Source organism: Vanessa atalanta, chromosome 11 (assembly GCF_905147765.1).
Source record: "Vanessa atalanta chromosome 11, ilVanAtal1.2, whole genome shotgun sequence".
Lineage (NCBI taxonomy): Eukaryota > Metazoa > Arthropoda > Insecta > Lepidoptera > Nymphalidae > Vanessa > Vanessa atalanta.
Genome location: NC_061881.1, coordinates 8,109,581 through 8,136,569, shown reverse-complemented (window position 1 = coordinate 8,136,569; position 26,989 = coordinate 8,109,581). Strand labels below are relative to the sequence as shown.

The 26,989-nt window shown below is 31.6% G+C and overlaps 1 protein-coding gene across 3 annotated transcripts in view; it reads right to left on the bottom strand.

Moving 5' to 3' along the window:
- The window catches only part of LOC125067140 (cadherin-99C), a 132,942-nt gene extending 106,568 nt beyond the window's left edge, over positions 1-26,374 (bottom strand). For 2 of the 3 annotated variants that reach the window (XM_047675513.1, XM_047675515.1), the window contains exon 1: positions 26,055-26,374. The gene's annotated coding sequence lies outside the window, so the exon portion shown is untranslated. The remainder of the gene's footprint in view (positions 1-26,054) is intronic. The other variant, XM_047675514.1, reaches the window with a different exon arrangement.
- Between the last annotated feature and the right edge of the window lie 615 nt (positions 26,375-26,989).

Below are 26,989 nucleotides of genomic sequence, written 5' to 3'. Positions count from 1 at the left end.
TATAAGGCATTTTATTTATGAGAGAGCTGGCCGAGATTAACTCTTATTTGTATTATATTCTAAGCGTTTTAGAATTAGAACCGACTTTCTATTCGGCTGATAGCATAATATAAGTGATAAATAATAAAAGTAAAGACTATTTTTTATTGATATGTTGTATTAAATCTCTGTATTGCATAATTAGCGACGTATTAAATTGTCGGCCAGACAACTTTTCATTGACCAGACATAATCACGTAATTCGTATATTTACACAGATAAAACAATCATTATAATTGATGTTCATTTGATATAATTCAAATTAAAAACCGGATGCTGTCATCGAAGAGCGTTGAAAGAGAAAGGGATTATTTATTTGAGAGTTAGTAAAGATTTAAAACATTGTACATCTATTAATCATTTAGCCGGGATATATACAAAATGCTTAAGTTAATTTTATAATGTTTAGTCTGGAACATTCTCATGTATCTATCTATCTCTCGGTAGGCTCGCGACTGTAAAAGTCTACAATATACTTTTTCATATTGTTTAAGTACACACTACGATTAATTTAAATGGTAAAATAATGTAATAATGTTATATAAGCGTATACGGTCACGTGCTACTTGAGTTACAGGTTTATGTGTCTTTAATCTGCCTTGTTGGTCTCGTGGCTAGCTGATGGGCTACCGATTCTGAGTTCCTGAGTTCAAATTTTCGATTAAGCCAAATTTCTATCAAAAAATGTTTAGTGACAGCTCAAATTTTGAGGTATTTGAAGTATATTGTTCTGTTCACCAGAATATTTAACAGGTAAGTTACAAAAGAGAGCTTATCTCTATAAGAGACTTATAACAACCACCCAAGAGTGTCAGTAAGTATTGATATGAGTTCCATCGGTGTTGATACTCGCTCTCAGAGCCTCGCGAAGCACATTAATCCGGTGATCCACTTCAATCGTGTTGGCTTACCATCCCACCAAATTACTAGCGAGAAAACAATGAATACACCTGTATGGACTTAAACACCGTTATGTCTGCTGGTAGAAGGTATTTTAATTACTTTCAGTTTGGCTTTGTCATCATTATTATGCATTTTACTTATATTGCACTAGTTTCCATTCGTCGCTTCGCCCGCGTGTGGTTGGTGGCTGTTAGTTGCATTTTTCCAGGTTAAAGAGTAACCTAAGTGCTATGCCAGACTATAAACAAAATATGTGCCCAATTTCATTAAAAATCGTTAATCAAACATCCAAACTCTCGCATCAGAGATTTCATGATGTTGCTATTTACAGGCATTGTGGTGTTGCCTGGATATAAAATCATGCCGATACATCGTAATACCAAATAATAGAAAGATACACTAAAGGCACGAACGTCACGTCTGTAGAGATTAAAAAGATCTAATGAACTAAATACATATATTGTAAAGAATTCGTTGAAATTATAATAAAACACATATTGTCACGCCCTAAATAAACCGACATACCATACCAGTAATCCGCTAAACAGGGGAAATGGAGTTCACGGGCGGTGACCCGGCAAAAACTTCATATACCGTAACGCTTCGATATCGTATTGTATGGGTGACCCTGCTTATTTTTGTTAACCTATTAAAACAGTGCACAGATTTAACGTAAACATTTGAATGCTAGAGTAAACGTAACTTTAAAAAATGTACTGAGGAAATTATAGGAAAACTATTATTATACAAAAGTGATGAGTAAATACGTAAAAAAAATGAAAATACCTATTAAATATAAGCACTACACTCACCTATTGATGGTCAAAAATGTTTAAAATGGTGTTTTATTCTATTTATTAACAACTACCTAACCCTGTATGTCGGCTTTAATCGTACGATTTTTTTACCTATAGCACATAAACCATCGCCCCGAAATTTACCCCCTCGGGGCTTGAATTAAAAAGCGTTATTTATGTTCTCAGACGGGACAACGTTGATGCGTGAAGAGGAAACAAACAGAATTACTTTCGCATTTATAATATTAGTATAGATATTATCCGAGATGGCCCAGTGGTTAGAATGCGTGCATTTTAACCGATGATTTCGGCTTCAAACCCAGGCAGGCAACACTGAATTTTCATGTGCTTAATTTGTGTTTATAATTCATTTCGTGTTCGCCGGTGAAGTAAAACATCGTGAGGAAACCTGCATGTGTCTAATTTCAACGAAATTCTGCCACATGTGTATTCCACCAAACCACATTGGAGCAGCATGGTGGAATATGCTCCAAACCTTCTCCTCGAAGGGAGAGGAGACCTTTGCCCAGCAGTGGGAAATTTACAGGCTGCTAATGTAAAAAATAGACATTATTGAATTAAATCGGTTATTAAATAATAGAAGCGTTAAAGTAAAAGTAATAAATTAAAAACCAACCATCAATGCATTTTCTATTGTAATTCGTTACAAAAAAAAAACGAAGCTAATTGCGAATTATTGCATAAAGCAACTTACGAAACGGGTTTGCTACGTTTTAGCAAGTAGTGACTTAACAGCTACACGCGACAAATATACGACAAAGATTTATAGCAAGTCGTATATTTTATATGATACGCACTAGCCTGATCAATACTCATCCTTTATGCCTCAGGGCGCTAGACTGACGGGCTATAAAGGAAGTGAAGTTATGCCGGCCCGCAGTAATGAGACCGATTACTCGTGCACCCATAACATATTAATGGGAACTAAGAACCTTTTGCCTCTCCATAGAATATATTTGATTATTTATATAAGTTGTTCTTGTTAAAGATCTTTTATGGTTGTGTATAGGAGGTGCCATAATACTTTAGGGTATCAATGCAAGTTATAATAATTATTGTTTAACCAATTATCGAATAAAATAATTTTTAAATGGTGTCTAATATGTTTTATCTGCTTCCATAATAATTTAACATTCGAAAGAAGACAAAGCGACTAATTTTACCTTTTAAAAACATGTATAGTTAAAGAACATCATTTAAAAAAAAAAAAGATAGTATACTTTAAAAATCATGAAGAATTAAATAAATTTAAAGTTGGTGCTACTAAGATTCAAGTTAAAAACGTTAGACAAAAATAAATTTAACTAATAAAAGTGTATTAGCCTCAAGCCGTTGACCTTAAAATGGCAGACGATGTAGCTCCTTGTATTACAAATTTCAAGAAATATACATACGAGTAAATAAAAAAGCGAGTGTCGACGAAAAACGTCTGCAAATGCAGAAAAAAAGAGCAAAAATAATCTTATAAAAATGTCAATAAAGACAAGAGAGCAACAAGTGTCATAGATGTTATCCGGGGCGGTCGTGGTGTGACTACTAATGAGACACACACACGAATTGACTGTTAAACGATAGATTATGTACCGAAGACAAGTGTTGAATTCTGATCGTGTGAATACGTTTCTGATTATTTATATTTTATATATTAAAAACTATTCGTCGTCCGTTAGTCGGAAAGTGTTAGGCATAAAAATTATCCTATATCCTATCTTGGAGTTCAATTTTGTTTTATACGAATTTTCATTGAATTCAGTTCAGTAGTTTTGCCGTGAAAGACCAATAGACAGACAGAGTCACTTTTGCATTTATAATATTAATATAGATAAAATATTTAACCTCAATAGCTTAACGGTGTGACTAGGAATATGATCGTGCTTGGTTCTATTCTTTGGGCTATGTCGTCCTCATTCCTAATACTAATTTAATAGTTTTACGCTTAATTAAAGTAGAAAATAGGAATTAGTAGTACTATTCGCTATTTTTTAATTCGATTTTTAAATTAAAATCTCTACACTATTTAAAACTTATAATTGGATTTTGAATGATTATGACGTCGTCTATTACCTAAAAACCCCTTTCATAGATACAACTTTCAAATTATAAAAAAAATCTAAATTAAAACAAACACATTAAAAAATATTAAGATTTCTAAGCATACAATTCGTTTCCATCCACACTCTCGTGTATATTTTTCACTACATCCAATTATTTAATGTTATATTAAACAGCAATTAATTTTAGCATTAATAAACTAAGTGTAGGTATTATAATCACCTGTCATTGCGGTAATCGTTTTTACAGTATCACGGTAAATAGATAATCGTGATACAGTTACCATAATTTATAATAATGATCGTTATCTTTACGATACCAATATTAACTCTAAATATTTTGAAACGCGTAATTTAGCAAACTATTCGCATTGTTCATTAAATAATTTGATAAGTTATCTCAATCTAGTCGCAGTTCAGCTAAATTAAGTCTTGGATATCGTAAATATTTTGTATGAAGAAACAATGTGAAATTACGATATCGCAATCGATTAACATCGAAACGTATATCTATATCTCCTATCTCCCTCTTTATATTGCCTAAATCTTTAGGCAATATAAAGAGGGAGATGGGCAGCTATACGCCAAGATAAAGGATATTGTGGATGGATTTACTTCATTCAACGATAACCTATAAATAATACAAAACTATAGTCTATCGAAGAAAGCATAAAGATAAACAAATATAAAATATAAATCACATCATATACATTACTCTGAACCCAATGTAAGCGACTGTACCACAAACACCCAGACCCAAGATAACATAGAAAATTAATGAACTTTTTCTACATTGACTCGGTCGGGAATCGAACCCGGGACCTCGAAGTGGCGTTCCCATGAAAACCGGTGTAAACACTACATATGTCGACATAAGAGTTTCACGTATTCAATGTGATTTGATAATGACTCACCTTCTGGACTGCAAATAGTTCATGATTATTTATATATTATATATAGTATGTTTTGTTTTAATATCAAACCAAACAAATATTGTCTTTTAGTTAAGTAAAATTGAAGTTGCTTGACGGTAATATGAATTTTGATATCTCGATAAAAAACAAGTATATATCAAAAATATATTAATTAACAATGTAATTATATGATGTGATTCATTCTTAAACTTTTAAAACCACTTACCAACATACCGCGCTCATAAAATATTTTTGTTCTTACCTGAAATCAGAAAATATAATCAAAAACAAATAAAATAGAGTTGAGCTAAAATAGATTCAGTGTACGCTTTATCGAGGATCTTGGGAATAGCATATTTAAGCTAAATCATTCGACATAACCGTTACATCCCATAAAATTTCACGCAGACGTCTAGATAAGGTGTATGAGACCTGGATACTGTGTATAATAAAGTGCTAAGAACAAACAGCGGCATTTTATTTTAGATTATGATAAAAGCGTTATATGAATAATAATGTTTATAAAAATTATAAACCGCTGAAGAATTTTAAATGGCAATTTCCGTATCGTAAGTGATTGTGGGAGCTTTACATTTAAATCAATACAGCAACATGAGTCAAGAAGTGAGGTTTATTTCGTGGGTTTAATTTCATTGACTTATGTGTACTAATTCAAATAATTTAAATAATTTCAAAAAATTCGGAGCATAAATGTGGTCTCGACGCTTTTGGGGCCAATGTTTACATAATACTTACCAACAGATTTATTCATAGTGTGTAACAAACTTGTAGATGTAAAAATGTAAACAATTTGCTTAATAAATTTACAATATTAACAATATCAATAAATTTTATTAAAGTAAATGATTCGATAGAATTAAAATTTAACGAAGAGATCTAATTATAAACAGATTTTTGAAAGAAAGCATAAGAAAACTGCGAATCTCCAACTCGAACTAGCACATTCATGCGTAACGCGAAATCTGAAACGCTGATCAAAGATTAACAAATTTGATTTTATTAACGAATGGCCATTGGTAGATAATAGCAACCAATCAGCGTTCAGTATTTATCAGCGTTTCAGACACTAGAGGTTAGTGCAGCACTGATTGTATTATGTTAATTGTATTTTATGTGCAAAGTCGAGACGGTTCGCTGACGTCAATAATTAAATATTTCATTGTTGTTGAAGACTGAAGTCGTTACGTTTGATTAGGTACAGAAGAAGCATTGTTACAACAAGCAATTGAATTGATCTTTATGCAGCAAAAAAATAAAATTATGCTATTTACAATACATTGGTATCCAAGTTTAAAAAGTAAAGAAAATAATAAATGTAATTTAACAACACAGGAGATAAGAAGTTATATTGTATATACAACAGGCATTTTAATGTAGATCTATATCTCGCATCTATGAAAACAAACACAAAATAGTTTTGTGTCTTTTTCTCCTCTGCCGACCGATTCTCTTTAGAAGTTATACTTCTTTTGGTGCGTTAAGAAGGTAGGAGTCATTTTAAAATGTTTATTTACAAATTTAAATTGTGAATATTGAAATTTTTGTGTGGCTTTTATAGTAGTTTTTAAAAAGGAGAAATTACTTTTATCATATTAATAATAATTATAGTTTTATTATTAATTGTAGATTATAATGAATACTTTAGTGTTATTAAGTAATTATTTGTATGCTATTAAACCTTATTTTTAAATTCGCCGAAGAAGTTAATTACTCATAATAAAGACGAGTGTAATTTTTTCTTGTAATAGTTTTCTTAATTCCTTTTCAATAATTACTATAGTCGAATTTCGACCACTTATTGAACCCTAGTAAAAATATTTGTACCCAGTGTGTCCGCTAAAGAACGTCTATTTAAAGTTACTTAGAATAGATATAGGTATACATCGAAGGCGCTGTGAACGCGGAAGCAAGTGAGCAGCCTGAAGGAAATCTGATTATTGCCGTCAACCTCAATCGTACTAAACGAGGAGAGAATGGGGGTAAAGTGGCAATACTGCGTTATTTTAAATCAAGATCACCGATGGAGGCTCACATTGATTCGTGTAAAATTGCTTCATAATATTAACCGCATATTATAGAAATTGTTTGAATCGACCAAGTCGTAAAGTAATAACGATACACTTTTTAGGATAGACTGGACTTGTTCCCGCAAAGAAGGCACCCGATGTTAAGTGATCACCACCCCCCTCTATGGACTATCAGGAATATTCACCTTACATCACCCATGCGCCCTTGTGCCTGTAGTTACACTGATTTACTCACCATATATACCGGAACGCAACACTACTAAATATGTCTATTTTACAGTGGAGTATCTGATGATTGATATGATGAGATGATACAACACCAAGTAATTGCTTATTACCGGTTAAATTTCTGCGATTGCATACAGATAGCTAGAACGTATTGGGCAGGGATTTTACTTCTCTTCAGTCGACGAACTACTGAAGCTCATCAGCTTCAGTCAAAGTCACTCAATGGTTAGTCAGTCATTCATAATATTGTAAGCCACTTCTTCTTCCAACATTTTCCTAGAGTTGTCAAAAATACTCAGTGTAATGATTAATTTCTATTTTACAGTAATAACTAAACAGATTTTCAAGATAGCACTAGGAAGTAGAAGATAACACAGAACATGACATTTTAATACATAACTAAATTGTATTAAATAATGTTGGTCTCAATCGCATACCTTCGCGTAGATTATAATGCCTATCAACGGAACTTTGGCGTGAAAGTCACGACCCGAAGATGTGAATCATCTACGTGACGTATTTTAAATAATTAACCGCAAAACATCAAGGTCAAAAGGTACGACAACCGACGTTTTGGACTATGACTAAATAGCAGAAAAGTGAATGTAAGAAGAAATAAATATTTCAAAAATCGAACGAAATATAATCAATCAAAGTTTTTTTTTGACAATATATGTAAGTATGTGTGCGTAGCCAAATATTAAATTTAACCATTAATCTTAACTTTCACAACAAGCACTTGCCGTACACCAAATATCTATAAAATACGTATACGATATAAATAGCAAGTTTCTAATAGGAAGTGTTATCATCTTATCTTTCTATTAGATATAAATATGAGAGCTTATCCCTTCAAATGTCAATCGTTCACGCTTTTGTGTTATGATTAATAATTATTTTCCCAATTTTTCATAATTAAATGTAACGATTTTACTAAAACAACTTTAAATAATAATTACTCACAGAAATATATTTTACATAACTATTTAGAAACTTTCATTCGAACACTTAAAATTACATAAATAAATATTATATTTAAATTAAATTTGTTAATTTACTTTCTCACGTGCAAACATTTCCCGTCCACACATTTTCGCACGTCGTAGTCGCTTATTAACTCGACGAGCCGTTACGACGGCGTGGGAGATTTAAACAAAGCAGCTACTATTCAAATGCATTAATAAGTGTACTGTTAGAATTGGAAATGTAGAAATGTCTTTATTGAATTAACCCTAAGATGGTGCTTTCTCGTAGGTTTCAAACGCGGCGAAGTTTACTCCAGATGGAATGTTATATAAAACTTCCGAGTAATAAGTTATTACATTTATTTCATTTCATCCTACCATGGATATAAAATATAGTAGTAACAGCATGTAAAATTTCCCACTGCTGCTGGCCGCCTCTCTCTTAGAGGAGAAGATTAGGAGCATATTCGCCCACGCTGCTCCAATGAAGGTTGGTGGATTCACACGTGGCAGAATTTCGTTGAAATTAAACACATGCACATGAATTATAAACACAAATTAAGCACATGAAAATTCAGTGGTGTTTGCCTGGTTTGGAACACGCAATCATCGATTTAAACGTACGCGGTCTAACCACTGGGCCATCTCGGCTCTACATTTACCATAGATATGATAAATTTTAACCATGATAGTTTTTTGCTGTGTTTATAATTCATATTAAAATTCAAAGCCTAACTGTGATTTGATAAGATTCTGATATACAAATCGTCTTCTAAAGAGAAGACAAGGTAATTTGAAAGAAAATGAAAAGTGCCTAAATAAGGCAAAATAATTTATATGTCATCAAAGAATCCACTGAACAATAATAATTAAGAAAATAATTCTGTCAGTGTTTGCATAACACTTATTTCTATAGATCGTACAGATGGAAACAACGCGAGATAAAAAAACGCATCAAGTAACCCATTGTTCCGGTAGACTCGAGATTGATTGAATGAGGAATGGAGTACCAACTACGTGGGAGAAACTAGAATGTAGAACATGTGAACCATGCTTACAATAAAACATAAAGGGCCAGTTAGCAACGTTTATGGTGAATTAGTTTAAAGATCACTTAAAGATATATAAGAATACTCCATTTCTGTATAGGTAACGACCAAAACTAGAGCAGATGTAAAGTAACTTTTTATGGTTGAATTTTACGAGTTACCCTTTTACAGAATATAGGTATATGCAAGAAAAAAAATTAAGATAAGATTACAATCTTTCCAATAATATTAAACAGAATGGAAAATAAACAATGAATAACCATCGAAGCAGTTCGATGGCTGAAGCCTTTAATACGACGAATAAAAATTTCCTAATGACCATGGATATATTGCAAACAAATGAGACAGAGATAAATCGGGAACAAAAAGTTGATAACCGGTTGGAGAGTCAGTCGTATAATGTTACGGAGATCCAGCCCACATCCGGAGTCAGTGACGCATGCGTATCGGATGACAGCTGCACTTCAGTGCTTTAGTTTTTATCCCTTTATGAAAAAGTATTGTTTAAAAGGAAGAAATATTCGTTGGGGAATAAATGGAATTACAACTCGATTCTCTCAACGAAAGAGCCACGGCAATATAACATTTAATATAAAACGAACTCATCAAAAGAGCCACGGCAATATAACATTTAATATAAAACACAATAAAATTCAGATTAAATTATAGATAACAGTCAATATGACATTTATTCATTCATACTTAATAAATAGATTCTATTTTTAGAAGCTCCTAAGCTGGGAATAAAAAAAAAGTTAAGCTTTAGAAGATACAAACTAATGGCGTTACAGTCGATACATAATTTTAAAACCAAAATAATTTAATATTCTCACGCCCGTAGATAACACGGTAGTATTTTTTTATGTCTGAATTCTAACCGAGAATACAGACAGCCAGCAGCTATGCGAGTAGCTTCACTCCAATAATGATAGGGATCAAAACAATTGTAACGGAATAATTCTACAAGGCTATACCTCAAAGGGGAGTGGCATCTCGCAAAAGCAAAATCATTAACATTTTAGGTGTCGGAATTATTTACAAGCTGTAAGTTTCCTATTGTTCGGAATTTACCTCTAACTACTGGAATGCGTTTGATTAATGCGTAAATATTTTAAATTGTATAGTTCGATAGTTTCTTGTAGGTTTGAGGAAATAGTTTCTTAATTGACTCATGCAAATGAAATCGATAGTCTAATTTAGTTCTTCGTTAGCAAAAGCGAAAGTCTCACAGCGATTGACACAATTCTTCCGGAATAATTTATTGTGTCTACGGACAAAGTACTAAATTTAATTATATATTCTAATCAGGCATCATAATAAATTATGTGTATTAAATTCTCGATTATTGTATTAACTTCAACAGATGTAGTCTTTCATGACATTGAGTCTTAAATTTGCTCCAAAAGATAAAAGTAATGTAATTTAAAAAAAGGTTTAATAAAATGAGCTTCAAATGGAATTAAGCTGTTTTATCGGACAGATCAATTACTCGCTCTGACACCTCCATCGACGTGTCTCGGCTTTAAGGCTTAGCGGTATTGTAAGACAAAAGGCATCAATGTTAAAAATGGATCTGATAAATTTGGCGCCGAGAATAGCCCATTATCGGTAAATATTCAAACAATAATAGATTTTGATTTATCTCACATTTGCTGTAATTAAAATAGTATTAATGTATAACGATATGTTTTTTCGTATCTAAAAATTGTGATTTATACTATTGATATGAAAATTTGTGTCTTCGGAGGTTTGGTGCATATTCTATGACTGCAAAAGTCTGATAACAAAAATAAAGTTCGTCCGGAAATAAATAAATATTGGACAACAACATTACTCTGATCCCAATGTAAGTAGCTCTAAAGCACTTGTGTTATGGAAAATCAGAAGTAACGATGGTACCACAAACACCCAAGACAACATACAAAACTAATAAACTTTTCTACATCGACTCGGCCGGGAATCGAACCCGGGATCTCAGAGTGACCCATGAAAACCGGCGTACACGCTACTCGACCACGGAGGTCGTCAAATCATTCTTGTTGTTATTTAAAATTTAATACCCACTTTGAATGTGCGTAGAGAAACAAATTACCAAGGTAATATATTTACTGAAATAGGAACTGTGGCAACACTTCATGTCCACACACATGTTAACACAGCGGGTACTACATTCCCTGAGATACCGAGAAGTAAGATTGATAAAAAAGGCAAATTCATGACCAATTCCCTTATACGTGTTTGTTTTGTAGAGCGTTTTACAAACAAAAAACGATTGGTCGAGGCTCCAAGATCTAAGAGTAGGGAGAACGACGACACGGTGCGTGCGTGCATTCAAAGAAGCCGCAAGATAGACCTTTTGAGGACAGGAAGCGGCAACGGATACTCATTTTTGATAACACTTTCCATTGAGATGCACCGAAGCGACATTAACGTTAAATTTTATTTGAATTAGGTAACTCATTTTCATATTTTAATTGATAAAATCGTATTATGATAATAATACGCCTTTATCAGTAATCGTCTAAGTATTGAAAATTTTTAAGAATATAACATTCCATTTCCAAGGATGATTGGCGCCAGACAGGCCTTAAATGTTTACCAAATACTTTTGTCTCGCAGGCTGTGCCGTTATTTTTTGTAATGTAATTAATTCAGAATTTATACTATGCATTGAAATATTTACATACGTTAAGTTTTTTTTAATTGACTTTCAAGTAATGGAGTCAAGCTTCTATCATTCTGGCGATTTTCTTGCAAATATTTAGAATATCTTGTTAATCCTACACATGGCAATGTCTTGGTAATAGGTAAAAGAAATAACGTCTAATGAATATATGTGCGTAAGATCATTTTTTTTATAAATGTAGATACTATTCTCAGCGGATTTAGTTTACATATGCAGATTTTCAAAACATTGTCGTATTTATTTACTTTAATTTTTCCTTGCTTTTCTATCTGTAAATATGTGTGATTTAAATAAACCTGATAAAGTCACGTGCCAGGATCCAAGTCTAATTCAAGTAATAATTTTTGTTTACACTCAACCACACTCAGACCGAGTCTCATGCAAATAACTGGGAAACTTCGAGAAATAATGATTCTTGTATAACAATAAAGATAGTAGGACGTCGATCACGAAATAATTTCCGCATTACGTGTTGGGGATAAGGAAATTGCAACAAAATTCACTCCTACTTAGAATTACTTGCGGCGTTAATGTCACTGTTATTACGTTTGTTTGTTTATGTAGATGTAGCTGCTACAAAAGAAATACTGGATTGTTGATGATACTTCTTGTAGCGATGAAAGCGATAAATTACAATTGTATTGTCTCTTAAATGTCATCATCATTTAACAGCTATTATTTTATGTATTAAATTCTAAATAGACCCCCAAGCGTTAAATATGAATTATACTTTTAATCCGCATATAAATACTAATGTTTTCGTGTTATACAACTTAATAAAGGAAAATCATCAAAACACACTCGTTGATGTCTAATACATGTGAATGTCATGAGCCACCCACTGAATACGTGCCAACCACGAGCTGATTGGCCGTGTGACCTCTAAAACCAGAATACGTTTCAAAGGACTGCCAAAACATCTGCTTCACAATCATATCATCACTTGAATTTACTTTTTGTGGTGCTGTTCTTAGTAATTTATCTTCGAATTTAAATATTAGCGATCCAATCGATCACAGTTTTAATTTATTTTTAATTTGCCTTTGTCCGTAGTCATGTCTTTGGCGAATACATGCTGTGAAAGATTTCAGAATGGATACGATTTAAAATGATAAATCATCATTTAAAAACACATTCATAATCTACACATTTAGTACTAGTAAGTATGTAAACTTGAATAATATAGCTTGCAAGAGATTTTAACGTAAAAGCAAACTGCTTATCCAAAGTTATCGATAAATTCTACATAAGAAAAACCGAACATGCAATGTACCCAACAATTTTTATCGATAAGTACCTAATTCGAATGAAAATAACGTTTCTTATATTCATTTGCTTATACGTTAACTTGCCTCGGTGGATTTATAACAAGCTATGACGGATTTCTCTTCGCACATATAAGGTTCAAATATGAAAGGAATGTCTGTCGTAACATATTAAATAAATATTACGTATTAGATGTACCGGACCGGGTTTTTTCTACCTATGTGAGTAACATGGTGTGCCTTAAGTTAGGGTTATATGAAATCAGTTCAAGATTTTACTAAATATAATAAGATACTAACATATTTTTGGTAACAAATATATATTTGAATCCCGCATTGGAACGTACCAGTTTTTTTAAGATATATTTATAGTTTCAAATAATAAATAAAAGATCGTCTTTAGATAAAGTTGAATTGAAAGATGTTCCCTCACAAATTAACAGCGAAGTATTGGTTTCAAAGAACCGTTTGAAAGATGACTAAGGCCAAGTAATACACGACTTCGGAGTTTAAATTGGCATTCCGTTGAATCGTGCCTCGATTGGAAAAGACAGGTTGACGTACCAATCAAAGGGACGTGATGCACTTTGAAACCGCGAAGGTAAGAGTCGAGAAATAACGACAGAATGTTGAAAAGTGGAAAAGAGATGGAATAACAGACATCAATATCGCGGTTTTTGTTCAATTTAATTGATCTAAGATTAAGTCATTAAATGAATGTCGAGATGTTTGTGACTATGCTAGCTATAAATGTATATATAAATGCTTTTTACTATAGATAAGTAATAATCATTCGAAGGCTAACTTCTCTCAGTACACCAAGAGGGACATAGTTTTTTTTATGTTTTTATCGCTTGTCAATACATAAGTAGCAAAGATTTGTACGTATATCATTGAAACATACGCCGATCATGATGACACAAGACCTATCACGATACGATAGAAACATTTTAAAATATGAACATGCTGTATTATGCAAGTTTAGTTGATCGATCAACCTTTTCCTATATGTACAAATAAACAATGATTAAATAAGATATTTTGTTCTGCGGAAACTTTGCCAAGCTATAATATTATTTAATAAGAAATAGACATCATGTCTCCAAGACATAAAAATTAAAAAATTAAGTCTATAGTTCTCTTTGGTTAATAAAATTAATTACTTTGAAAAATAACCGACCTTACTGGGGCTAAGTTAAAAAATGCGACTAGCATTTTTTTTAATTTTATAATCTTCGTAAACCATACGTAATTTACCCTATTAATTATACTATACCCTAAAATTTGTGACATTATGTACATATGTAAAAATTTCTTCTCAAGCTTTGTGATGCCAAGTTTAGTGAAAACTACTGTAATTTGAATTTAGTTGTTGTAGTATTTTCTTCGCGAACGATACCAAAAATCGACCACTCCTACAGTTTGAGACATCGACAACGACATCGACGATTCAAAAACCCTTCATAGTGAAGTTTACTTGAATAAAATTGATTTGATTTGAGTTTAATTCACACATTTAATTATTCGAACCATGTTCTCAATACATTCTCTACAATGCTAATACATGACAATAAATTCATTTGTCAAAACGTCAATAAGTCATTCTAAGTGTAAAGTGACGAAGCAAGGACATAGCAATCACGACAATACGATTTTAAACTAAGGTTATAACTGATAGGAACAAAAATTTATAAGAAATAAAGAATTACATTATTTAATATTTGATTATTTATATATATTTTCCTTTATTCAATTTTACGGCAATAATAAAATAAATTATAGAAATTAGATGTACTTATTACTTACACTCGTAAGAGTATCATCAATTGTTAATGTGTGTTTAAAATGAATAAATCCGTGTACGAATATTCTAGAAGCAAATCTCGTTTTAAGCTTCAATTCTCAATCATATCCTGATTCATTAGTTGAATCATAACGTGTGTCGAAATAGGTCTGACGGTTATTTCCTTGTACTGTATGCTTCATTTGTATCATTTATATCTTTAGTATATAATATAAATTTATCTCAAGCTCTTCTTATGCAGCTTAGCAGAATAGAGTAACCACCTTTTTCTCAAAATGAACGGAGTCATTTTGTCCAGTTTTAAAATATCTACATACTTTTAAATATTTTATTTACTGATCTGTAAATGCAATCTTTCAACGTGTAGGAATATTAAAATTTTCTTTATTCTTATAAAACAAATAACTGTAAAAGTGCGTCCTCACTCCACCTGCCCTTACTTGATGTTAAGGCCGACAACTATCACGTTTTCGCATTCCTTGTCAGCTACAGTATCAATTAAGACTGACCCTTAAGTTAATGGAATTAGAACACAGATTTGCGTAAGAAAAAATAGCAAAAAAAGTCTATTTGTAGTGAAAGTATTTTTTGTAATGTTAAGGACTCTTAATGCTGGATATAATTTCGAATTCAGTTCTGCACATTATCCATAAGCCGGTAACAATCTAAATATTAAAATAATATCTATTACAATTATTATCATATTCGACCATAAAAGCTAAAGGCCTGACAACCGTTTAAGCTTACCGTACCACCCAAATACTTAAAGCGTACATTTCATATCATTATAATATTAAATACGCCCACGTGAAATACCAAAACAGTACAAGTCGAATTATCGATCAGTAGGATAACTATAGGATAAACGATATAATTTAAATCTTACGTCAGTCTTACTTGATATTAAAGTTCCAGTCACGAGAGCGTACACATGCAATTGCATTTCATTACGCTACTTCATTGAAAGGTTGTACGCTTAACAAAACAGTATTTCCAGTATGTTATTCTATACCTTAATATTGAGACAATAAGGACTCGATTACATTATTGCAAATCGTCTAATGGATTCTCTGTACTGTATGATTATATATTTGATACAAATAGCTTATTGAACGTTATTGGAACCGTTTAAGAAATCTTGATAATGCAATTGTTAATGTTTAATCTTTTTATAGCTCCATAGGCTAGAAATGTATCGTTAGAATTTCGTCATATTTTTTTAATGTCTTGTTGGCAGAAGGTTTGGTAAAAAGGCCACTTGATGGTAGGTAGGCACTACTGCCCATAGCCATTGTTACTGTTAGTAATATTAATCATGGAAATTAAGATGGTATGTGCACAAGCCTTAGTATTGCTGTTTAGCGGCACAAATCCCACGAAATAAGCCAGCCTACCAAAGTTGTTGGCGAAGCAGTGCACGAAAACCAAAAAAATAATTAATTTACTGTTAATCAGTGCACATGTCTTATTATCATTCAATAATATTATATTAACACAATTTGAATAATTGCACAAATTTTCCATTGTAATATAACACAAAATACATAGTATCAAATTTAGCTTGGCTTCATAAAATTCTACACATTTATATAAGGAGCTCGTGTATTATGGGCGAAAAAAAAAAATCTACATTCCGTATTAAAACAGTTGTAAGTCATATAGGGTTTTTTAAGTATATTTCATTGTAAATTGTAGAAATATGGCTCTATATAGATCTTTGTCTCAAGGTTATATACCAATGGAACTTTCAAAACCAAAAGAGTTAAATACATAAGAATATTACTGATCTCGTTAATTCAAAATAAAGGCTACTAAAGAACACATTGCAACATCAATGTTAGTCAGCATTGTCAATATTTATATTATTTGTTAAAAGTGTCGTAAGTGACGAAAAGGTATTTATATAAAAATTGACATTAATGCAGATTGTGTCGTGGTTTAATAGTATATGTATAAAAATCCCTTGATTAGTTTTGCTTACGTAATAAACATACGTATGTCATTTTCATGCTGAAGACAGACTTACTTCAAAAAGTAACCTTTTTTTTCTCATTTTAAGAGCTGAGTCACTTGGGTGACTATGTCGCTCTGATAGGTTACACAAATATTCTTATATTTACATTATTTACTTTATCAAAAAGTAACCTTCATAACCAAAATTAAAATGATTATATAACATAATATGTAGCCCTTGATACTTAATAATCTATTGAATGAACACAAAAAATCAAGAGATCCGATTCCCTAAAAGTGTCAGCAGACTAATCGTCGACTTTATACGGCTTGTGCAACAGGTGACAACTGTCGGCTCACTCGAATATTTTAGATATACTTGTCAGGCAGGTGTTGTTTTCTACCTTTATTGATAGAGATCTCAGACGGTAACTTACTATATAAGTAGTATAAAAATATGTACCGGACTAAGTTTGAACCACATTTTTAAGAGACGTCAATATAAACGCGCCTAAAAAAATATGTCATCGTCTCGGTACGCCCGGAAGATGTGGAGCAGCAAAATTAATGCTTATTAAAGGAATTAATAATTAAATAAAACCAATAAATAATTATAGTCACATAAATTAGCCAAAGTCCATTCATATAAAAGTTATGTAGATTATATAAATATATATATTCTATTATATTTATTAAATATATTGTTGTACCTAGCGATAGAATGTCATTAGATCCATGACTTTTCCATGACAAAAATATACAATTACCTAGGCAAATATATTCAAGTCCCTACTATTTAGGACTCGTATCTATTGTTTCATATCAACACTTAGAACGAGTAAAAATTCGAAACATCGATAACTATTAAATACAGCATATCAATATGACTTTCTACGTCTACCATCACACTAAGACGCTTTCAAATCAGCTCATTAGAAATGATAATATAAATCAATTATATCAAAGGAAAACTATTTCATAAGGATGTGTTTGTTACTGTAGCGGAAAAAACGAGGAATGAATATTTATGCATCATTAGTTCCTTTATACAAGATAAAATCGAAAGATACAATCACGAAAAACCGCTTCGATAGGTTTTAAATTTCTTGTTTCTGGGTTACCAATCTGTATTAAGTCATCAGCCACTCGAGGTCCATTAAGCAACATTCTTTACAAACATAGAAATATTTTAAGAAAGAAAAACAAAATAGTCCAAATAACAACGGCTTTCAACAAAAGAATTTTAGAGGCCCAAGATTGTAGCCTTAAGCGACCCGAAATGACCTTTAAGGTTTCGTAATAAGAACTAAAAGTGGCTAGCGTGAACAAAATGTCGTGATTTTAAACTAATTATCTAATTTGTCATCCCGAACGTTCGTGCACCACAAACAAAACAGTTGCATTCAACTCAAACTTACATGTTTCAAGACCCCTCGAGTTCTCAGAGCTGTCAGTTTGTATAGATTAGGCAGTTGTACTCCTTCGTACATAGGCTTTGGGCACGGCCTTTGCATTCCATTGACGCATATATATAATTCAAGGATTCCAATGGTAATTATATGATTTCATTTTTTTGTTCGCTTAGTAGTTAATGCAATGCTTAGTTAACCAAGTATTTATAATATGAGTATACCATTTTATTATTTTTATTGACTGTAGGTTTATACTTGACCACAATTATATTTCTGATGGAAAAGTGAGCTAAGACAAAAAACGTATTCGTCTAGAAGTTGGTTACCCTTGCCTTCAAGACACCGGATTGTATTGCTCAGATTATTTTTAATACAAAACATTTTTTTAAAAGCAATACTATCAGCGGAGTGTAATATATAGAATGAAATAATGTTCGGCGGGATAAGGTTCCTAAGATTCTTTCCATTTAAATTACAACCGTATGATGGAAATTCTTGTCTATTTGCCTGCCTATTTTAATCCGGATTGCTTTTAGTACACCTCAAACGTTAAGCGTTGTGAAAGTGTTCCATTATCACCAGAAAATATAAATCTCTATCGACTTACTTTTAATCTGATGAATTTAATAATTAATTTATTTAATGGTTAATTTCCTTATCTTACTTTTTCCAAAAAGAGTTTAAAAAACTGTACTGTACTGTAAAAAATACAATGTACGATTATTCACCGTGTAAAAAAGTGAGTATCGCTAACTTTTAAGCTCTATAATAAATATACAAGAAAATGTCCAACAGAAAAAGAAAAAGATCAAAAATAATAAAAGTTTAGTAAGAACAAAAAATATGCTAAATCATAGTGACTGCTACTGACTGCTCTCAATACCAGGAACTACTTTGCTACTTTATAATGTAAAAAAATCTCCAAGGTCGTTACGATAAAGCACTAGCAATAAAAATTCTTACAACTTTCCACATAACTAAAACACTTTTATAACATTTTGCTTTTAGTTTGGATGACTTAAATTTTTTTAACAGCGATAAAATTACTATTTATATAGTCACTTGTCCGGGTGTTATGATAATGCGAATACCAGAAATTTTCGAACCCAAGCAACAGTGAAATATTGTATTAATTGTATTGAATTTTGACGTAACGAAACCTATCATGCTATTCCGTAATAAAGAAACAACTCACTTTGTGTCTCACTCTTGAATGAAACAATTTACGGTGTTTAGATGCATTCTATCCTTTATGGGATGTACATATATACCTACATCCCGTGGATGTTATAATTATTGTAATTTGTATTTAATTTCGCATGTAACTACTTTTTGGTATTTCACAATAATGTACTAATTTAATAAAACCAAAAATCACGAGTGGTGACTGAGTCATTTTGTTTGATAGTCATCATTCTAAGTACGAGTATTATGAAGATGTAGCTATGCCCAGAGGGAGTTAGAACACTCGCATTAAATTTGGATTACTCACGGCAGCTTCAAAGAATTTGCGATATTGGTCATTTATGGTTATTGATCTTTAGGTCGTATTGTAATTTAATAAAGCTTATAACTTACCTCAATATCGGACAGTCGCAATGGAAATTTTATCAAAACGAATTAAGCGTTTGTGAGATTAGCACGTTAAACGACAAAGCCACTTCCAATACTGTAGAACCTCGATTATCCGAATTCTAAATTATCCGAACGCTTAAATATCCGAACGTTGGTGCGTTGTAGACGAAATCATAAAAAAATAATGAAAAGTAGTAGTAATTTGACTTTTTTAGGTTGTTTATATTACAAAGTATTATATTTTTTAATAAGTATATCAAATTTTAATAGACTATATTGTTATTATGTGAATACTATTGTTTGATGGTGTCCCCAATTACCCTCATTTCGTATATTCGAATTTCTTGGTATCCGAACTAGTCTCGGTCCCAATTAGTTCGGATAATCGAGGTTCTACTGTATAAGTTTACGTCGAATTAAAATTAAAGTCGAATCTGGACGAAGTCAGGGCGGGAGCTAATAGGTCACATAAAAGGGCCAGCTTGTTTTGTCTCGTCCTGTCGATGTTATCTTCTCTTGTACTGACACAAATGGAGATTTGTGGACTCGCGATTCTTTGATAGCATCTTATGAAATGTTTTTGTTTTTAATTTTAGTTAAATACGTTTTATCAGTTGAATATCTCATGTTGTTTATTTATACAGCGGCCATGTTGTGAAGGACAAAGGCATTCAATAAGCAGGTATTCAATAAATAAAAGTATTACTTAATAACATTCATGACATAGGTATATTATTTTTAACAGACTTTAATGTACGCGTATGTTTTTTTTAATACGTTTGTTCTTTATTGTGAATTATTTCTAATAATACATCGATATTTCATATACTAATTCAAGTTTGTAACGTTAAATTACATTTTTCTATAGCATTTACATATATGAATGTAATAGAAGCTAAAAAAATAACTGCGTTCACAGGAATGTGTGAGAATCTTTATACGAATATATGCATATCATTACCACATTTTAGACCTGACATTCTATATATACAGCATTTCGTTGGTTCAAATCCAGACACAAAAGGGCTCTTCCATATGATAACTTTTCTGTTTTTATTAATTAATTCAGATCATTAGCTGTAAAATAAAACATCGACGTAAGACGTGTAGGACGATATTCTGCCACAAGTATTCAATCAACAAAGCGTAGTTGGGCTGAGTATTAGCATTAGCATTAAGCATTAGCAGCCTGTAAATTTCCCACTGCTGGGCTAAAGGCCTCCTCTCCCTTTGAGGAGAAGGTTTGGAGCATATTCCAGCACGCTGCTCCAATGCGGGTTGGCGGAATACACATGTGGCAGAATTTCGTTGAAATTAGACACATGCAGGTTTCCTCACGATTTTTTCCTTCACCGCCGAGCACGAGGTGAATTATAAACACAAATTAAGCACATGAAAATTCAGTGGTGCTTGCCTGGGTTTGAACCCGAAATCATCGGTTAAGATGCACGCGTTCTAACCACTGTTCCATCTCGGTTCAGTTGGGCTGAATAGTACCTAAATATGATCATGCTTATGCATATTTTGATGATGTAGTTGTGGCTAGGACAAAGTTAATCATTTCTATACTGTGAAGCAAGATTTAAACCTAAAGGCGTTATCGTTTCAACAGATTTAGTGCCGCGCCACGGTTGCAATATAAAATCAGGAAGCCGACTTACGAGACTGCTTCCTGATTTTAATATCCTTTGTTGTATTTTAATATTTCCGGCAATATGATTTTCATGTTTTATATAAGAATAATTAGTGTTTGTCAAATTAGAAATTTACTAGTTAATTTGCAAGTATGTCTACCTATTTTTGATAAAAAGCGGCATGATGAGACAAAGACCCGTTATATGCCCCGTTTTTTGGTCCTTAATAGATAACCAGTTCATTATTTCTGTTACTAATTTATTAATTTTTAATTTATTTAATTTCAGAGGAATTTAAAAAACTCAAAACCCGGAATTAATTGCTTAAAGAGCATGAAATTGTGTTATAATTTTGAAAATTGTCCTTACGTATCAGTTAATAATAAAACTTCACATCTTGAATCAGTTTTTTAATCTGTATATTTTATTTACTTTAGGTCGCAATGAAAAAAAAAAGAAAAGCTTTAGTCTGACACACTAACGGTAAAATAATATTTAAAAATCGAATTAAAATAACAACACTAAATAACGCGTATCGAATTCATAATTGATAGAATCGAATATATAATAACCCACACTGCTATTTATCACGAATTGTATTTGAGTTGCTAATTTATTCAATAAATAGAGCAAGGGCAATAACACAATAGTGATATTAGTATCTTAACTTGATTGTCTTGACATGAAATCTCGACCTACATGGTGTCCATATCGAGCTCCTGAGGTTTCAATATGAGAGTCCAATAGTAGCGGTATTCTTACCAAATAGGGATTAAGTTGACCCACTTACTCTCGATAACAATCAAAGCATAAAACTGAAATTGTAATGATGATCTTTATGATATGAAAACGAATTATCATTTATTCATGGTTAGTTAACGACATCGATATAGTAAATTGACAAGAGTTTTACGCATTGTAAAACCTTAAGCATACTAACTACCCGTCCCGACTTCATCCGGGTTTTACGAAATCTGTCAAACCGTTTCAGAAGAGTTCCGTTACAAACGCACCTACAAAAGATTTATATATATATATATATAAAGATAGGTATGATCCAAGATACATATATTTAGATAAATGTATGTATCTTAGAATACTAAACACATACCTTCATTTATTGTATCGTTATTAGTAGATCTTTTAGATAAAATGTAGCTCATGTCACTCTCTGGACTATAAACTATTTCTAAACACAAAATTGCGTCGATCGCAAATTGCGATATTCGATTACTGCGTAAAAAGACAGACCAATAAACACACTTTCGCACTTATAATATTATTAGTTATTTAGTCGGTTTATATTTTATTAATATTTCAGTATTTATCTTCCATGTTGGGCATTGGCAATAAATTGTTTTTTTAGCCAGAATACCATAAACATATTTGAAATATTGATTGCAATGCAAGAGTTATACGAGTTATTAAATATAAAATTTACTTTAAAAATTAAATAGAAGATATTACTATAAAATATATTTAAGATAATAAAACTAATCTTAAGCATTATATAAAACAATTTAGGTACTTTATTTATCAAAATACGTCACAAATAAATTGGCGGCAATGCACAAAAATACAAATGCTTGGTCCTCATCGGATGAATTGAGTGTGAGAGAATAAATACTAATACATAGTGCACCTGTGTCCGTATTAACGCACACACACACACTTACGCACCGTATATCACGCGCAGTTATTAATCTTATTAGGCATTGCCGCCATCAAATTTGTGATGTGTATTGATAAATATATGTGTGTACTCCTGTAAACACACTGTTTACTTCCAAACTCCAGAATGCTTCTAAGGGCGAGACCCTTAGAAACTGCAACCTTAGCAACTAGCCACTGGACAAAGGAGGCAATATTTACAAATAATATAGATGGTACATAAATTATAATTATGACCTTTATATCTGTCAGAATAGTGTAGTAATATAAGTGCTAAAAATTATGATAGCCATAACATTTCATAGTTTGCATATGACGAAGTTTTTTTTTATATTTTTATTATGGGTTGACGCATATCAATGCAACCAGTTCTTTTGAATGAGTTAATTATTGGTAAGCATTTTTAGCATGATATTAGTTTAAATCGTTGGAAAAGTTTAATGACTTGCAAAAAAAAAACAAACTCCGATTTAGTGTTACAATGTCAAATCTATTAAAACTTCGACGACCATAAATAATAAATTTTATGCATCGATGGTCTTGGATATTTTTAAATTTTCTTTCGACTATATTAATTTTAATGTCAACGGAAATTGTATCTTATGCCATTGGTTTATGAGTGGAAACACAAGCCATAAATTAGTATAATTTAATTTTATATTAAAAGTCGGTTTTAATAACATAATATGCAAGTATCTATCAATAAAATAAAACCTAAAATATCGATAATATATTATTACATGTTCCAGTTACATCCAAATGACGGGATATCCTTCAAATTTACTGGTTTTTGTTTTTGTCGTAGTCACAAGTACCAATGTAAATAATTATTATTTATTAATATGAATACTAATAATAATTTACAGTTGAAATAACCACATTCACATGAAATAAACACTTAATTTCCGCTGATTATGTATTTAATCACCAATTGATAACATTTTTTAGTATCAATTCACACACTGGAAGTATGTCAGCATTATTAATTTAAATGTATGTTATTTGACAAACTTTTAGAAAAACTTAATCGTATAATTGTCAACTTACGTCACTGATAAATTCGTTTACACGTTTTATTCTACGTTAAATAAAGTTTTTGGTGGCTCAACGTTACATAGCTAATAATTTAATAAATCAATATTATTTTCCTGCTCGCCTTATATGTATATAGAAGAACACTACTAACGAAGACTGAGATAATTATTTATATACCAAGTACGTCAACTTAATCGTAAGTCGTAAGAAAAATAATAATACGATATTATTTATTATTCTAACAAAGTAGGTACTTTATGATGTATACTGTATGTGTGTATATCTTCTAATTGATTTTTTATAACTGTGCACTAATATTATTTAATATTATTTTACAGCCATTTAAGTACATTGTATAAACCTGTACATATTTAGTTAGTGATATAAGTCCTTAAGGAATTAATTTCTACTAAACGGTAAGCCGTTCAATTCAAGATTTTTTTTTCTTTTTTTTAAATATATTTTTGATATTTATGTGGCTGTGGTTGCAGTAATTTTTAAGAATAATTTATTGCAATTACCGACCTTTAAGAAACTCGAACGACTAGTTTTAAGTTTTTTTTTCTTATTGCATACAACCAATATTTGTCTGAAATCGATAATACAACAACGTACTTATTCGCTTAATAAATAAAAAAAAACCTACAAATCTAAAGTTCAAATAAATAGCTAACAGGCTGTAGTTGTATCATTGTAGGTATTTGCTTGTCATATATATTCCCTAATACCTAATCACCATATTACCACCTCGCCTTATTGCCTCCACGGGTCACAAAAGGGCTGGTAATTTTTTTGCCCAAATGACCGGAACTACGATTGAACGGTGAATTGCTGCTAGCATTCTTGCCAGCGTTCCACGCGGTCATAATTTGTACAGTAACGATTTTAAATTTTTATCTGTATATAATTAAGATCTTCATGATAATAATTCTTATGTATTCCCAAGCACTTGCAAAAGGGTAGCAGTACCTATTACGGCGAACCAAGTTTCTTTTTAGCCGCGGACACTGACTTATATGTCAATGAATACAGTCACGTACCTACATTTGTACTGGATCTTATATGATTCTAATAAACATTCACATAAATTTCATATTCCTTATTTTATTATACAAATAAATATATTTAGTTTAGACATATCTATGACATAGTGATATAGTTTAGCATAGGCGGCACAGATGTTAATACGCGTTTAAACTTCTGAAGTCTATATTTCTTGTCATTACACAAGAACAAAAACATACAAATGCACTGAAACAAAAACCTTCAACTGCAGCGTGCGGGCTGTGCCTACGGAATCGTTGCCTGACATTTAAATAATGCATTTAATACAAGTATCGTGTCGATTTTAATGCAGCCAATATTCAAATGCAATTTATATCCATTGATTATATTTTTCACATAAATTCACGTATTATAAATACCTAAGTGTCTTATTACGCGTTAGACTAACAATAACAACCAGGTGTGCTAACAAATACATAAATTAAAATGATGTAAACTTAGGTAAGAATCATAGTATATAAACTTAGTGGTTATTTATGCATTATTTGTTTGATACACAAATCAAATCAAAATATGCCAACTTTATATACGGAGGCTCTCGCAAGCACCTTTGAATCATCATTTTACAATATAAAATTAAAGTTACCACCTATTCCGAATGTATATTATACCAAGAAAACCAGCCAAGGAGCTCAGTAGTTACTCTTTTCTGACAATAAAGTTACAAATTTGTCCTGCTTGGAAATCAGCGAATACAAATATAAACTATACTATACTTTATGAAAAGTATAGTATAGTTTATTATATATATATAAAGTTTTATATGTAATAAACATTACTTTTAAAAGTATTCTTAATATGTGATTAAAATGTATTAAATGAATGATTTCCAAATAACAATATAAATATATGTATAATAAAAAATAGTAACGAAATTTTGTGTCACGACTGACCTTTTAATTTTTAATCAGGTAAGTAGTTCATTTCAAATATACTTACATTTTTAAAAAGGAGCTTATTACGATATCCACCTGCCTAGTTCCAATTGTAGTATAGGATACGGAGGCTGCGTCGGCGTCTACACTGGAATGCGACACCTGTGACCACAAAACACTAAGCCAACACAACTCACACTTGTTTTTAAAACAATAAAACTGTTCTCACACACAAAACTTGAAGAAAATCCAGTATAAAGTTTCTGTATTAGACACGAGTTTGATCGGCAAAAGTTCGCGAGACAAGAGACGTAAGTTTAAAAGCATAAATCCAGAAACCGGTAACGAAGAGAACGGCGACTGAACTCGGACTGACGTCACAAAAATACGCGTGTAGCTCAGAGTGGGAGAAAGGGTGCAAGCGAGATAGTATTATGCGATGACAGCGCCACTGCCGCCACACCTGTCGAGTGTCGACTGTGAAGTTGTGGACCGGCTTTGCAAAGTCGTAACTGCAGTTATTGAAGCGAGCAAGCAATATTCGTTTCTTAGATTACGTAACTTAAAATAAAGTTGAACCGGGCGAGTTCAAGCAGGAAGAAATGTCAGCAAGAAATTATGGACTAGAGTGCGACTAATTGAAATTCTTTATTGTGGCACGCCATTGCGTTGCAACTTCTGAGGCATTTTATGATTTCTATGTTAATTAAGTAAACTGTGTTAATTTATGCAAATACTTATCATTTAGTCAATTGAAAAAAAAAAGGTTTTTTATCGAGTTTAAGACAAAGAAGAAGACAAGTGGAATGCGCCTATTTATATCAAAGATTTAATTTAAATCTTTGATTTATATTGAATATTAGAAGCATTTTAATTTAAATTTAAGAAATACCCTTATTTAACGATTTTATTTTCAACAACTAAAATATATCCTCTAAAATGATAATCTTTGCTACGTATTTTAGTCTAATTATAAGGTAATGTTAGAAATACTAATTA